The sequence below is a fragment of the Mauremys mutica genome, chromosome 4 (assembly GCF_020497125.1).
Source record: "Mauremys mutica isolate MM-2020 ecotype Southern chromosome 4, ASM2049712v1, whole genome shotgun sequence".
Classification (NCBI taxonomy): domain Eukaryota; kingdom Metazoa; phylum Chordata; order Testudines; family Geoemydidae; genus Mauremys; species Mauremys mutica.
The window spans coordinates 6,736,711-6,751,963 of record NC_059075.1 but is presented as its reverse complement, the minus strand read 5'-3'; the positions used below and the strand labels follow the sequence as shown (position 1 = coordinate 6,751,963).

At 47.8% G+C, this 15,253-nt stretch overlaps 1 long non-coding RNA gene across 1 annotated transcript; it reads left to right on the top strand.

The window, feature by feature from the left end:
* Nucleotides 1–716: 716 nt before the first annotated feature.
* LOC123370277 lies at nucleotides 717–14,220 on the top strand. The gene is made up of 4 exons (XR_006579349.1): nucleotides 717–969; nucleotides 5,400–5,662; nucleotides 11,061–11,308; nucleotides 13,320–14,220. It is a non-coding gene; the product is annotated as an uncharacterized LOC123370277 (long non-coding RNA).
* The last annotated feature ends 1,033 nt before the right edge of the window (nucleotides 14,221–15,253 follow it).

Genomic DNA, 15,253 nt, shown 5'->3' with positions numbered 1-15,253 from the left:
TCTGTCTGTGGGAAACAAGAAGCCCTGTTCTAAGTGCTTTGGGTTTATTAGAAGTACAGTTGTGATTACTCGGGGGTGAATATGTGGGCCGGTCTTTTCCTCGCTGTTGATGGGCTCATGACTGTAGGCTGTGAACTCACCAAAGACATAAATAATACGCTGTGTTTGAACTCTTGAGAGAGAACTCAGCACTACATGTAACACCTACTTACATAATTTAGCACGTGTACTGTCTTATTCTTTTCTCTAAGGATCCTTAACCGGTGAAGAGTGGAGTATGGAGTTTCACGAGCCCTGCGATGAGCATGTATGCATTCAAGCCAAAGAGGGGTGTGGAGGAGAGGTGGGACTCGGCAGGCGGGAGGGCCTATGGGAAGGGGCAGAGTGGGGGTGGAGTCTGAGCAGTGCCTCAGGGGAGGAGGCTGAGTGGGGGCGGGGCCTCAGGGTGGAGCCACTGTCTGGGTGCTGGCGGCGAGCTGCCCATATCACTACCTTCTCGATGGGGACACAGGGTCTGTCTACACTGCAGTTAAAAACCTGCGGCTGGCCTGTGCCGGCTGACTCGGGTTCTCAGGGCTCAGGCTAAGGGGCTGTTTAATTGCAGTGTAGGTGCTTGGGCTGCAGCCTGGGAGGGGAGAGGCGCTGAGACTCGCTGCTGTGGGGTTTTTTTTTGTTTTTATTTGTTGTATTTTACTGTGTAGATGTTCCCTGAGACACAGGAGTTTGAGACTTGAGTGGTGATTTGAGTAGCGGAGCCAGAACTAAAACACAGGAGTTCCTGGTTCCCGGGCCCTGACCACACGTCTAACTGTGCCATGTGACTGGTGGGCAGGCTGCGTGGTAGATCATTGGACACGGCATTCCCAGGCAATCAGAGTTTGAAGGAAGGCAGGCTGCATGATTGTACAAGTGGTTTGGATTTCCCCCAGCTCTGGAGTGCACCTGGAGCTGATGCAGGCACAAACTGAGGTAAGCGGGGTGCTTGCCTTGCGTAGACTCTCCAACAGCATCGCTGTCCATCTTAAGATTTGAAAGAAAGCTCTGGCAGCGGATAGGCTGGGGCTGAGGTCCTGTCACAGACTGAATTAAACTGCTGACCAATACTAGCTCTGACCAGGCTGTAATATGTTACAGTGCAGAACCCTGGGGCCGCAAAACATGCAAGCCAGGCCATGACGGAGTGCCCCTAATACCATTTGAATGTCCCCTGCTCATGCCCTCCGTTAGCTGGCTTCATAATGGGTGTGCCTCCTAGCCATGTCACTACAACCATTGGGGTTCGTTCTCCAGCTGTCATCTTCTAAAAGCCCAGGTGTGTTCTGGGCACCGCACCACGTGATGATCTAGGGCAGTCCAGTCAAGTTCGACTTGGACAGTCCCCACTGGGATGCATTGCCTCATCATGTCTATCACCCAGGTAAGAAGCTAGATAGACAGATGTCACTGATTCATCAATAGGTGCTGAGATGCCACGAGGCTAGGCTGTGCTACCTGAGATGAAATAGCCCAGTAGGTGCCACCTCCATCTCTCGCCCTGCCTTGGGACCATCACCTCTCTCTGTCTCACCCCCTGGCCAGGCCTGGGCATTCCCAGCCTCTCTCCTCCCGCCCACCTCTCCTCTGTGGCGGAGGAGGGCTGCCTCTGTTTGTGAACGAAGGTGCTCTCCCCACGCCGTGTTCAGAGAATGCTTTAGTCACGGGGATGTATATTAGCACTACTTAAATGGCAAATTCTTCGGGGCAGGGACCCTTTGTCGTGTTTGTACAGTGCCCAGAACAAGGGGGACACTGGGGCCTCTAGGCTCTGCCACAATGCAAATAGTAAATAATAGAAAGTGCCAGGCAAGGAAAGGGAGCTTTCCCGGGAGGTAAGCAGGGAAGCGGCCCCTCGCCATGGCGGGGCCTGCTGAGCTTGTGGTTCTAATTGTTGTATTAAATCTCTGACTCATCTGGCTTGAAGCAGGCTGACAAAGTGCATAGTACACAATTTAATGTGCTGTGGTGGTGCTTGGATACAAATGCAAATAATCACATGTTTCAGATAGTTGGAGCACCAACCATGCCCATTAACTTCACTTGCTGGAATATGAATTCTGAGTCTCTGCTGCTCATATATACTTAACCTAATTAATTAAACGCTGAGTGACTTTCATGCTAGCACCATAATATCTGCAGCCATTTTCCCAGGGCATAGATTCCCCCCTCCAATAGAAGAAAGTCGTCAGTTACTGTCTCAATCCTGATCTCTTTTGTCTTTTCCTACCTGCCTCTTAACTTTGCTCAACTTCACTGTTTAAAGATCAGAACGAAGTATAAAGTTGGGAGGTGCTACCCTGACCTGATTTATGACCGCTGCTGATTGGTCAAGCTAGTTCAGGCTGTCTTGGTTAGATCAATACAGCAGGGGCTTTGGAATTGTGTTCATCTGACAATTTTACTGACAACTTGCCAGTAGCCTGAGGGCCATAACGAATGAGATGGAGCTGATTACAGCCAGGCTTATCTTTTAATAAAGGGGCATGCCTCAGAGAGGCTACAGATCGCAGTGGGTTTGCTGTCTTGACTGGGACATGCTATTTGCTTTCATACTAAATCACGTAAATCCGTGTGCTGTAGTGATGGGCACTTTATAAATGTATGTAATAATATACATGCCTCTGTGTGGGAACTGGATGGTCTCGGGTATCATTGCCAAGTTGATTCAACTTGCGGGCTTCGCTTTCGTCATCTTGAGAAATGGCTCTTTTAGTGCCACACCATGAACAGAGCCTGCTAGTTGTTTCTATGGTCCTCTGGCATTTGCTTTCAGCAGAGACAGCCTTGCCTGAACGCCTGCAAATGAAGATCTAGTGCTGTGAATTCTGATTGTGACCTCGGTGACAGGGCTGGGATAAATAACCGTGGCAAAGCACTAGTGTAGCGTCTTATCAGCTGGGTGGTTTAGCACCATGTGGTGAAGATTCTGGTTAATCTTGATATAACTTGTGTTGTGGTACCACCCACAGGCTCCAGCCCAGCCAAAGCCCCATTGTACGAGGTGCTGTATTAAGACGTAGCAAGAATCATAGAATATCAGGGTTGGAAGAGACCCCAGGAGGTCATCTAGTCCAACCCCTGCTCAAAGCAGGACCAACCCCAACTAAATCATCACAGCCAGGACTTTGTCAAGCCGGGCCTTAAAAACCTCTAAGGATGGAGATTCCACCACCTCCCTAGGTAGTAACCCATTGCAGTGCTTCACCACCCTCCTAGTGAAATAGTGTTTCCTAATATCCAACCTAGACCTCCCACACTGCAACTTGAGACCATTACTCCTTGTTCTGTCATCTGCTACCACTGAGAACAGCCGAGCTCCATCCTCTTTGGAACCCCCTTCAGGTAGTTGAAGGCTGCTATCAAATCCCCCTCAATCTTCTCTTCTGCAGACTAAATAACCCGAGTTCCCTCAGTCTCTTCTCATAAGTCATGTGCTCCATTCCCCTAATCATTTTTGTTGCCCTCTGCTGGACTCTCTCCAATATGTCCACATCCTTTCTGTAGCGGGAGCCCCAAAACTGGATGCAATACTCCAGATGTGGTGTCACCAGTGCCGAATAGAGGGGAATAATCACTTCCCTGGATCTGCTGGCAACACTCCTACTAATGCAGCCCAATATGCCATTAGCCTTCTTGGCAACAAGGGCACACTGCTGACTCATATCCAGCTTCTCATCCATTGTTATCCCCAGGTTCTTTTCTGCAGAACTGCCGCTTTAGCCAGTCAGTCCCCAGCCTGTAGCAATGCCTGGGATCGTCCGTCCTAAGTGCAGGACTCTGCACTTGTCCTCGTTGAACCTCATCAGATTTATTTTAGCTCAATCTTCCAATTTGTCTAGGTCACTCTGGACCCTATCCCTCCCCTCCAGTGTATCTACCTCTCCCCCCAGCTTAGTGTCACCCGCAAACTTGCTGAGAGTGAAATCCATCCCATCATCCAGATCATTAATTAAGATGATGAACAAAACCGACCTTGGGGCACTCTACTTGATACCAGCTGCCAACTAGATATTGAGCCATTGATCACTACCCATTGAGCCTGACAATCTAGCCAGCTTTCTATCCACCGTACAGTGCATTCATCCAATCCATACTACTTTAACTTGCTAGCAAGAATACTGTGGGAGATGGTATCAAAAGCTTTGCTAAAGTCAAGATATATCACATCCACCGCTTTCCCCGTATCCACAGAGCTAGTTATCTCCTCATAGAAGGCAGTCAGGTTGGTCAGGCATGACTTGCCCTTGGTGAATCCATGTTAACCGTTCCTGATCACCTTCCTCTCCTCCAAATGCTTCAGAATGGATTCCTTGAGGACCTGCTCCATGATATTTCTGGGGACTGAGGTGAGGCTGACCGGTCTGTAGTTCCCTGGATTCTCCTTCTTCCCTTTTTTAAAGATGGGCACTATATTTGCCTTTTTCCAGTCGTCTGGGACCTTCCCCGATCGCCACAAGTTTTCAAAGATAATGGCCAATGGCTCTGCAATCACATCAGCCAACTCCCTCAGCACCCTCGGATGCAGTGCATCCGGCTCCATGGACTTGTGTGTGTGTGTTCAGCTTTTCTAAATAATCCTTTAACCTGTTCTTTCACCACAGAGGGCTGCTCACCTCCTCCCCATACCATGCTGCCCAGTGCAGCAGTCTGGGAGCTGATCACATCCCTTGCTAGCTGCAACTCCAATTGTGCTTTTGCCTTCCTGATCACACCCCTGCGTGCTTGAGCAATATTTTTATACTCCTCCCTAGTCATCTGTCCAAGTTTTCACTTCTTGTAAGCTCCCTTTTTGTGTTTAAGCTCCCCGAAGATTTCTCTATTACACCAAGCTGGTTGTCTGCTATGTTTGCTGATCTTTCTGCACATCAGGATGGTTTGTTCCTGCACCCTCAATAAGACTTCTTTAAAATACAGCCAGCTCTCCTGGACTCCTTTCTCCCTCATATTAGTCTCCCGGGGGATCCTGTCCATCAGTTCCCTGAGGGAGTCAGTCTGCGTTTCTGAAGTCCAGGGTCCATATTCTGCTGCTTTCCTTTCTTCTTTTTGTCAGACAGTCACTGCCCCAAGGAGCTTCCAATCTAACCAGACAAAGGTGGGAGGAAGGAAGTATTATTCCCATTTTCCAGATGGAGAGCTGAGGCGCAGAGTAGATTGAGTGGTTAGCCCAGCATCACCCGGAGAGTCTGTGACAGAGCTGGGAACTGACCCCACATTTCTCGAGTTCCCAGGTCACTGCCATAACTACTTGATCTTTATGGTGCTTTTTAAGTCGGGGGGGAAGAAAAATTTGACAAATCAATGCAAACGAAATCCAGGCCACTTGACTGACGATCCCATGGTTTGCTTGGTTTGTTTTTCAACAGGGAGGGGAGTCCTAACGATTGAAGCAGAAGAATGCATGGAATTTGCAGAATGATGAAGTGAGAGACACTGAAATCGCAAGGTGCTTGTGAGCAGTCTAAAGCTCTGTTACAGCCAGGCGTCTGTAATGAGGACGGCATCCTATACTGCTTATGTGCCTAGCTCGAAAGGGAGAACGTTGAATGCCAAAGCTGAGCTGATATGTCTGTGTCTATGTATGGAATTCCTGATGGGAAACTATCCAACCACTGCTGAAAGATTGATGGTGAGCAGTTTGCTACTGGTGATAGCTAACTAAGTAGTTACCAATGCAAAACCGTTAATGAATCTTACCCTCTGCAACAAAAGTGCATTGACAAACTAGCAATGAATGAGGATGCGGTAAGGTATTCAGCATGGCTCATGAAATAATTTTAATTTTACGAATGTCTGTCTGAAAGCATATCCCGGCTCCTTAGCCAAACCCATCTAGGAATGACTGTCAGGATAGACAGAGAATCTGATGGCAGCCCCATCGCCTTTTCTTCCCAAGCATGAGATGAAATAGACACTTGTGTGAAAAAAGATATTTTTTTTTCCAATCGAGAAAGATTGAAAGCAAAAGTGGAAATTTTCAAGAAAATTCACCCATTTAGGACAAGCTTGTGAAATGCCAAAAGGCATGTTTCCATTGGGAACACCAGTGAACTTCCACCCTGGACTAAATGGGTGGTCTCTGATGGAGATGAAATGGAGCTGTTGTCAGGACAGAATGTTGCCAGTTTTTATTTATTTGTGCAGCTGTTGGTTTTTTAGGAAAATGGCAAAGCTGGGAAGCATGCCAGCAAACCCAATCGCTTTTTAGATACCGCTCCACACCCCAAGGCCCTTCACTGTCTCTTCTCTCCAAAGCCAAGAAGCACCTGAGACTGCAAGGTGACTTTTGCCTTCAATGCTGCTCCACGGAGTCTCTGAGTCTCTGCCATGCCGGTGCAGAAGTTTGGCTTAGCCCAATCTTTGCAGTGTGACTGCGGGGTGGTGATGCTTCCGGTCACCTGTGTGGTGGAGGAGTGCACAGTCGATTAGAGGGTGGACTGCGACATCTTACTACCCTCGATGATGCAGTGATCAGATAGTATCTGGATTGTTGACTTGTGATGCACATGGGAGAAGTCACCTAGACAATGAAAGTAACATACAGATCTGGGAGCTCATCTTTAATACTCAGTTTTGCAAACAGCTTTCATGTGCATCTTAGGATGTCTAATACCCACAACCCTAGTCCTCATTGCTAACCGAAATTAATACCCCATCAGGCTAAGCAGGAAATGAGTGTTGCACCTTCCCCTGCCTTCACCATCTGCTGTTTCTCGTACGAAGGGCAAGTATCAGCAGTTCGCTTGTGCTTCCTCGGGTGAGGCAGAAACAGGTTTATACAACGTTGCGGAAAGAAGATGCATTCCTTGAGTGCCTAATAACTCCTGCCGTTGTCACGGAGAGCTCCTCCCTGGCTCACTCGGCACAGAGAGATGTGGCTGCTTCTTTACTTTATTGCTTTTCCTCAGTGATCAGGAAGCACCGGGCAGTGGGGAAAGGCAAGAGATCGGCATTGCTGCACTGTTTAACTCGCTGCCAATATTGCGTATGAAATCCTCCCATGGGTGTGAGGAGGGACGGACTGGCTGAGGGCTGAGAGAGAGCAAGTTACCCTCAGACACTTTTTGTGTCCTAGCTGCTGCCTGGGAGCCATGCCTCTCTTTCCGATTGCTGGGACGGGGAATTGGAAAGGAGAGGAATGGATGACTAGGCCACCTGGCTGCTGTGGCTGCTTTCCAGCGCAGGCGTTCTGCTAAGTGATCTCGCGTGGCAGGGCTGGGGTGCACACGAAGCTGTTTACAAAGCATCTTTGCCCTGGGAGCTGAAAGGCCAGTCGTGAATGAGAGTGACTGAAGGCATCTGCACTGCAGTTGCTTTATCGCAGTGAATGGGGCCCGGTGCTGTGGCAGGATTGGGCCGTCCAGGTCCAGTGTTAATCTCCGCGCTGGCATCCCCGGAACAACGTCTTTAGAACCCGACAAGACAGAGGGAAAAGTCTCTTAGAGCATCGAGTCCCTTCCTGACCAATGCAGGAATGTTCCCCACAGGACATTTCCTTGGCCCCCAGCCCCCTTTCCTTGGGGGATGATTCCTGGCGGACCCCAGCTGGTTCCCTTCATTCAGGAAGCTGCTTTTAATGTCCGAACTCCGTCCTCGCACCCTAGTAACACACCTCCTTGTAGTGCCCCCAACAACTCCTCTCCCCTTGGGCTTGATGCCCTCCAGGGCTTTGTGGGTTGTCACCTCCTCGCTTCCCCCAGGCCCAGTCGTCATCTACTCGGCCCCCGCTCCTTTAACCCCTCCAGCCCCTGATATCCCTTGTTGCCCCTCGCCCTGCCCAAGCCTGCCAGCCTGTTTCTAGCCGCGTGGCCCCTGCTCCTTGGCTGTGGCCCGGGAGTGCACCGCACAGCACAGCTCAGGGGTGCTCCCTGGATCCTGGGCCGGGCCCCCGGCACGACTCAGAGCCGCCTGCAGGCTGTTCTAATTGACCCTGGACAGCCGCTGATTGGTAGGTGGGAAGAAACCCTAGTCACACCCACCGTTGTCTGGCCAGAGCAGCTCCAGGACAGGGGTAGTAGGGGAGCCTCACACCGGCTCTGGGCCCCCGGAGGAGCACATGCAATAGGGTGATTCCCCAGCTCCAGTTAAACCAGCTTTAGGGTCACAGCCAAGGCCAAGGTTGCGTGCACTATTCCAGGCGCAGGCCCCCTCACAGCCGTGGAGAGAAGGGCTACGACTCTGCAACACAATGGCAGCCACATTGCATGGCAAGCTCCAGTCCATTTCCCTGCCTACCCTGGCCCCCAGCTGTCCTGCCGCATTGCTCCATCCCAGGGCGGGGTCCCCCGAGCCCTGTTTGTCTAGGACCACTGCTCCCTTGCTGCATTAGGATGCACTTTTCTGAGTTCATTCCCATTGAGTGTGTTCTGCCCTAGCGCTGGATGTATTGGACGCTTAAATTGTTGAGGCCAGCTGCTTCCAGCCCAGAGAATGGATGCCTGTCTCCTCCCTGGGCTGCAGAGTAGAGCAACTCCTGGCAGGAGCTTCCCTTTCTCGAAAGACATTTCCAAGTAACTATTCCCATGAAAAATCCTTGTCTTATCAGTTTAAACTCCCCTTATAACTTCCTTGTACAAGGAACACTAAAGAAATGCAAAAGCCAGCAAAGAAAAGCCTGGATCAGCCACAAGGGACTTGCTTTGAAGGTTAAATGGATCCAAAAAGCTTCTAATGCTGATTTACAGCTAGCAGGGAGTGTCAGGGCTTAGAAAGTGAGAGAGCCTTCCCTGTGGTTATTGCGTACTGAGGACTCTGATAGAATTACAAGCTGTCATTTTAAGGGTACGTCTACACTACCCACCGAATAGGCGGGTAGTGATCGATCTATTGGGGATCGATTTATTGTGTCTAGTGTAGATGTGATAAAATCGATCCCCGATCGCTTTGCCATCGACTCCGGAACTCTACCGCGTGCGAGAGGTGGAAGCGGTCGACTTGCTGCCGTCTCACGACCAGGTAAATCGACCTAAGATACGCGACTTCAGCTACGCTATTTGCATAGCTGAAGTTGCGTATCTTAGGTCGACTCCCCCACCCCCAATGTAGACCTAGCCTGTGTGTGTGGCGTGTGCGGGGAGGGGGGGATCCTGTTTCTGCTTGCAGGCTAGAGGCGATCACGTGATCTACATCTTTCTTCAGCGGTCTCCAAAGAGCCAGCCTCGAGCAAGGTGGGGTGGATTGTGCCTCTGCCTTCAGGAGCAGCCTGCTTTATCTCTCTCTCTCTTTTGATTCCTGTGTGATATCATTCTGGATTCTGAGAATAAGTTGTTACAGTCTTGCTGGGAGGTTGCAATGTTAGATTAAAAAAAATCAAACTTCTCTGTCTGTGTGCTGTGAACATAGCAGTGGAGACACAAGCGGACCCAGAGGCGGAGCTGCACTGCCCTTTGAAGATTTGAAAAGTGATTCACATTGCAAAGGCAAATGTCCTGAAGAGCAGGGCCGGCTCCAGGCACCAGCCCAGCAAGCAGCTGCTTGCAGCGGCCAACGGTGAGGGGCGGCACATCTGGGTCTTCGGTGGCGGGTCCCTCTCGGAGCGAAGGACCAGCTGCCGAAGACTGAAGCAGTGGCAGTAGAGTGGCAGATCGTGATGGTGGCTTTTTTTTTTTTGCTTGCTGCTTGGAGCAGTAAAAGCCCTGGAGCCGGCCCTGCTGAAGAGCTGTGTCCTCCAGGCCTCTAGTCCCTTGGATCTTCTGCTTTGAACCCCTGTTCTTGGCACGTTCTGCAGTCTCCACCAGCAAAGGTTAAATTGCACCTGAGACAGAAATGTAGCTGTGGGAAGGGGCGTGGGTGAGCAGCCTGCAGAGCTCAGACGGGCTGCTGAACAGCAGTGCTATTTATGGTGCAGGCTCTGAAAACAGACAAGTGCTGTGCTGGGAGAAATCCCCAGCGGCTCTGAAAGCAGCTGGAGGCCTGTCCCCCTGCATGTGGCTGAGTTCTAACCTGCTGCATGTACTAAGCAGCAGCACCCCCCCACCCCCCCGAGATGGCTGCATGGTAGTACCCAAAGGAGGCTCTGCCCTGTTTGTTGGGGGCAGACCATGGAGGTGAGCGGGCTGGCAGGATTGCACTGTTCTCGTGACTCGCAGGCCTCCAGAAAAGCAGTCCCCTGCGCTCCGAGAAGTTCTGTTGGAACCTGCCATGTTAAAGTTGTAATGTATTTTAAAAGCAAGCTGGGTCCAAGGTTGACGTCTCGCCTGAGCCATAACAGAGCAAGGAATAATCGCCAGGGCCCACATTTCTGCTGTAAACACGTGGGGCTGAGGAGTTCTGAGAGCGGGGTTGGAATAGGGAGCCCCCAGGGACAGTGATGGGGCTCGGCGTGGGGGCATCACCTGGAGCAGGATTGAGTTTTCCACTTGTACTGTAGCGTTCTTTATTGTTATTACACTAGCGCCTCGTGATGGACCAGGGTCCCGTGTGCCAGGTGCTGTACAAACACAGAACAAAGACTACTCCAGAGATTACAAGAAAAGAACTCCAATTGCCAGGGGGAAGCTAAAAGTCCAGGGCCCGAGGAGGGAGTTCATCATGGCCTTGTGGAAGAAATCCGTTCTTGGCATCCAGCGCTGCATCTTCTGGGAATACTTTAGCTGTTCATTGCCTTTGACTCCTCTCTGCTGTCTTCCCCCGCTTCCCTGCTGTGAGGAACAGCCCCCAACAAGCCCACGAGCGCAAAGAACTAGCCCGCTCGTCGGAGTGTTGCCATTTCTGACTCATGATTCGACTTCAAGTTTCTCTTCCAACATAAATTAATCCACTGACGATAACGATTGACATCAGCAGTGATTCAGGCCTGCAGTTCAACCTCTGCCTCCTCCCTAGAGACCTGAATCTCCAGAGACAGCCAAGGGCCACAAGCAGGAGAGTTCACGACAGCAGATTGGCCAAAAGCTTAATTATCAAATTAATTCAAATGTATTTGTATTATTAGAGTCATGGCCCCATTGTACTAAGTATTGTAAGAGGCAGGCCCGGCGCTAAAGAGTGTACAGTCCACACAGGTAGAATCATTCTCTTTTTTACAGATGGGAAACTGAGGCACAGAGCGATGTCACACAGGGAGTCTGGCAGAACCAGGCCCTGCACGGAGATCTCCTGAGTCCCAATCTAGTGCCTTAACCATTAGACTATTTTCTCTCCCATCTTTCCATGCAGCTGAGGTCCCTGGTGGATCCTCCATGTTTTTGACTGAAGAAAGACATATTTTAATACTGGCTAAAACCCTCCCTGAGAGCACTGGGCAGATCATGGGCAGGCTTTCGCCTGGGCTCAGGTAAGTGTGACCCTCCGGGTGGTGTGTGTGTCTGTCCATGGGCTTTGGGCAGTGCCTTTCTGCCTATGCAGACGAAGGGCTAAGCGTGTATTTACACCTGGAATGCGCATGGCACTTGGCTCCAGCGTTTGCAGCTGAGCCAGACGCTGCTTTGGGCTCTGCCGACTTGAGATCCGTTAGCTGGAATCGCTTGCTGTGGTTTGGCAGGAAACAGGAAGCTCAGGGGGTGTGTGAGATTCACTAAGGCCTTGTCATCCCTGCTAAAACAGTTGTACTTGTCACCTTGGAGTGAGCTATCCTGAGGTAAACGCACCGTGAAGAACAAGCAGGCCTTGACTGAGAGTAAACTCCCCTGCTCAACCCCAGCAGGGGGTGTGGGCAGGGCCAGGTTATGACATTTTGAGGCCCTAAACTGTCAAGTGTAAGAGGCCCCATATCATTTAAAAAAAAAAAAAAAAAAAAAAGAGGAATTTATTATTTTCACAGAAAGGTCATTGAATATATAAACACAAACACTTTATATTTGCATATATACAAAGGCGAAGTATTAAAAATAGAATAATAATCTAACTAAAACACATCTTGCAATATGCCTGTTTGCATTATAAAATAGTTTCAAATTAACAGATTTTCGTCTGATTTCTTAATTAGTAGATATGAAAACTTTATATCTACAGCAGCACAAAAGCAGTTACAGTTACACAGACCAGCTTACTTAATGGAACCTGCAGTATGTCTGTTTGCACATCACATTAGTGTTAATACTGAAATTGAAAACATTTTATTTTGTGATTTTTGATGATGTCCTCAACTGATAAGCGATGGAGTTTGTCACTTTCGATGCACAGAATGCTTAGGGCAGATAGCTTTTCTTGCAGCATTGTTGTCCGCCATTCATTCTTGATATATTTCAGTTGCAAAAATGACCTTTCTCCTGAGCAGTTTACCATTAGATTTTAAAAAAGCTGCAAAATCACTTTTAAAAAACAGAAAAAAAATTTATTGTATATCATAAATATTGAGTGATATATCAATACAACAACAAATATGTTTAGTGTGTGTGTGTGTGTGTGTGTGTGTATATATATATATATATATATATATAAAATAATAATTGTGTGTGTGTGTATGTATATATATATGTGTGTGTGTGTATGTATATATATATGTGTGTGTGTGTATGTATATATATATATGTGTGTGTGTGTATGTATATATATATATTTTACACCACGAATAAGGAAAATTATCCTTCTTTTCATAAGAATAAATGAAAAACTGTTTGATTAATTTTGTTAGGGAAATACAAAGTTTATCCAGACTATTAAAATATATTTACAAATGTTTATTGCAATTTAATTGTTGCTATGAAGCAATGAATTATTGGGATTTTTCTTTTGCCATAGTATAAAAATACACAAAAAGAACAGGAGGACTTGTGGCACTTTAGAGACTAACAAATTTATTTGAGCATAAGCTTTCATGGGCTACAGCCCACTTCATCGGATGCATAGACTGGAACATATAGTAAGAAGATATATATACATACAGAGAATATGAAAAAGTAGAAGTAGCCATACCAACTGTAAGAGGCTAATTAATTAAGATGAGCTATTAGCAGGAGAGAAAAAACGTTTGTAGTGATAATCAAGATGGCCCATTTTAGACAGTTGACAAGAAGGTGTGAGGATACTTAATATGGGGAAATAGATTCAATATGCGTTACTATATGTTCCAGCCTATGCATCTGATAAAGTGAGCTGTAGCCCACGAAAGCTTATGTCCAATAAATTTGTTAGTCTCTAAGGTGCTACAAGTACTCCTGTTCTTTTTGCGGATGCAGACCAACACAGCTGCTACTCTGAAACCTAGAAACATACAATGTATTATGCATATGATATGTGATTTATAAGTATATATAAGAATTTGTACATAGCATACTACCTATAATAAAATATTATCTTGTGCGCTCCAAACCCGCGGAGCAGAAAATCTCTGTCTTTTTTTCTAGCCAGACATCTCCCTTTGCATTTGCTTCTCTATCCTCTGTCTCCCCCAGGACCACTAATTAATCCCGAGTAAACACCTCAGAGACACAGAGTGACAACAAACTGAGGGAGGGAAGCCAACACAGATTTATCCTCCTCACGATCCACTCGACCCAAGTCCATAAGATGATCACCTGCAAACTCAGTCATTTGAAGCATGGATAACGCATGAAGCAGAAAGCAGAGTGCGCACTAAAATACACAATTGTACGTATGTACAGATCAAAAGAAGAAAACACGCGAACACTTAAGCAAAGGAAGAAAAAAAGGAGTGAAAGCACTAAAAGACTGAGCATGCTGGACTGTAAACAAAAGATGGCGGCCTTCCAGTTATTACCAGCCAAGGGGGGATGCTATACATGACGTCATTCCTAGGACGAGTCTCATACGAGTATGAGCTTGGCAGGATTGCTTCATGACACTGCCATCTCTGACCTCACATTTTTCCTGATTTTATCGGCAGTGAGATTATTTATTTTATTTATTTAAATGTTACGAAGGCTCGGTCAGAATTTTACCAGTAGCAGCTGGCCAACAAAACACTGCCTTAGGAGATTGATAGCAGATTTAGTTGTAAAAATACTAATTTTACAAGTGCAATTATTGTTTTTTCTCAGCCCTGGCCTCCCGCCTGTCAATAATGAACAACTAGTGAAAGGTAAGGGTAGGGTAAGGGTATTCGTGTAGCCTGATGTGTATATTTTTGACATATTTGAATGAAAATGTGTTTTTACCTCAGGATGGCTCATCACAAGTGGTAGTTACCATGAGGTAAACAACGCACATTTTTTAGCAGCAAACGAAAGCCCCAAACCCTACTTTGCAAAGACCACCCACTCAGGTTTTGAGATCTTTATTTTTGCTGCTGCTGCTGACTATGCAGGGAAGCGTTAAATAGGCCCTGCTCCTGGTCCCTTTGCAGGAGTTCTGCCACTGGCTTTACCGAAGCAGGATTGGGCCCATGCAAAAACACAGTTATACCGCTGGATCCCAGAAGAGTATGTTTTATGTTGCTAATAAACTTGATTCAGTTTTGCCTTCTGTGAGTGCACAGCTTCATCAAAACTTGCAGCTGCAAGCAGGGAGGCCCAGGCGTTGTAAATGTAACAAAGTGTTGCAGTTTGATTTATAAAAGCTTGTTTTGCGTACACACTAGCTGAGATCGAATTAAAAACTGATGCTAGAGAAGGGGTCCCAGAGGAGCCAAAGTAAAATAGGTGTGCAGCTCCTTTGTGAGTCCGTGTGGAGAAGGCATTTTTTCCTTAGTGCTCAGTGCAGCAGAAAACAAGAGTGCTCATTGAATGGAGATGAGCAAGTCCCTAAATCTGAGGCCAGAACAGAGGGACGTGTGGAATTTTCCCTGCTGCAGGCAGCCTGGATTATTGTGATTGCAAATAACCACCGTGCTTGGCCATCTCTGGTTTTAATGATTTGCTTGGTACCCAGAGAACAACGTAACAGGAATTTGGCCCGACTAGCTCACCACATAATCAGATTTTGCTATGTGATCCCTAACATCATAGGATAATGCTGACGCTGTTGGCTTGAGTGTGATCAAAGTGGAGATATATGTATCTCATAGAGCTGGAAGGGACCCCAAAAGGGTCTTGCAGTCCAGCCCCCTGCCTTCACTAGCAGGACCAAGTACTGATTTTGCCCCAGATCCCTAAGTGGCCCCCTCAAGGATTGAACCCTGGGTTTAGCAGGCCACTGCTCAAACCACTGAGCTATCCCTCCCCCCCCATGACTAAAAAGCTGCCACAGGGAGACATGTTTATATGTTTGTTGTTTCTTTTCCCAAGAAAGCTCAGCTCAGAGGCAGCCTCTTTCTTCCAGGGAGAGGCTCGCTTTTGCTCATTTGTACAGGGGGATTGACTGATGTGCAAGGAGACCCCTA